At 35.8% G+C, this 1,320-nt stretch overlaps 1 protein-coding gene across 1 annotated transcript in view; it reads right to left on the bottom strand.

The window, feature by feature from the left end:
• The window catches only part of TNFRSF11A (tumor necrosis factor receptor superfamily, member 11a, NFKB activator), a 94,712-nt gene that overhangs the window by 67,589 nt on the left and 25,803 nt on the right, over nt 1-1,320 (bottom strand). The window contains exon 2 of the mRNA XM_008581670.1: nt 489-570. The gene's annotated coding sequence lies outside the window, so the exon portion shown is untranslated. The remainder of the gene's footprint in view (nt 1-488; nt 571-1,320) is intronic.

The raw sequence follows: 1,320 nt of genomic DNA, 5'->3' as shown, positions 1-1,320 counted from the left end.
GCCACACTTCTGACAGAACTACTTCAGGAAGCTGACAGCCAGTCCACCTTCTGCTCCTCAGCAGGGATGTGAGAGAAGGTATAACAGGATTTAGGCAATTTTCAGCAGCAATAATTCCAGTATAGTTATCCCAAAATAAAATTTCTGTGAAAACAATTTTAAATAAAAGCTGCATTTCACATTTTAAGAGTCTGAATCATAAAGTGCTAAAATACGGTTTTAAAAACCTTTCTGCCTTCTCGAAAAATAATGGTTTGGAAAAATTGTGTCAGTACAAATTAACTACCAGTTTCTGAAACTGCTTTTGATTTTTAAGTGATTTTATCTATTGAAAGATTTTTGCCTTCTGAGTGACAGACATTACTACCTGCCACTACCATGAAAAGTCCATCGAATTTATTTTTTCATCTGGCAGGACAGGAAAAACAACAATGAAAGCCCCACCCACATTCGAGGGCCCATGGAAGGTAGCTCAGAAACAGGTGTACCTGGTTCACATTTGTTACAGCACCGTCCAAGATGCTCATAATGCCTCTCACTGCTACATGGAGGGGTGATCTGAAAAGTCACCTGAAAAGAACATTGACACCAGGTAGAGATTACACACAAGTTCTTTCTGGATTAAACCAAAAGTTAATCACCAAATTATATTTCTAAAAAGCATAAGCAAATGCCATAAACTGCTCTATGTAATATCACCTCCAAAAATGTCACTTTCCTATTCTTGCCCATTTGCCCCTAAGAATGTATAAAACTAACATTTTAACACAGAGCTTGAAACATGTTTAAGCATGAAAGCCTATTTAAACATTTAAAAGCATTTTAGTAATGCCCGTGGTAAAATGATGGATTAAAGAAAATTTACAAATTGTATACAGAAGGTTTACACAAGCCACATACAAAATTGGTCCCACTTCTCTGGAGTCATATGGTGGATAAGGGCTTAATCAACATTGGTCATGAAACTATAGGGACATAATAAGTCCTCTTAATGTGATTACAGTGGGAGATGTCAAATTTGGTTTTATAGACTCTGATTTTTTAATTTTAACATTTACTTGTACATATTTGTGGGGTACAGTGTGTTGTTTCAACACATGCATTTATTGCACAATGATTCACTTAGGGTATATAGTATAGTTTTGTACCCAATCTCTTAAAAGATGTTTAATATTGCTTACTTTTTTAAATGTTAAACATGCAGAAAATTTTAAAAAATGGGGACAGCAAGGTGTTGTAGGAACTTTGTGGACTAAGTCCCCCTTTCCCCCATCTGAAAGACTCTGGACAAGCTGCTTAAACTTTTTGAGCTTGTTTCCT

Source organism: Galeopterus variegatus, unplaced genomic scaffold (assembly GCF_000696425.1).
Source record: "Galeopterus variegatus unplaced genomic scaffold, G_variegatus-3.0.2 Scaffold2430, whole genome shotgun sequence".
Classification (NCBI taxonomy): domain Eukaryota; kingdom Metazoa; phylum Chordata; class Mammalia; order Dermoptera; family Cynocephalidae; genus Galeopterus; species Galeopterus variegatus.
Note: the sequence above shows the minus strand (reverse complement) of the source record. Positions and strands in the feature narration are given on the sequence as shown.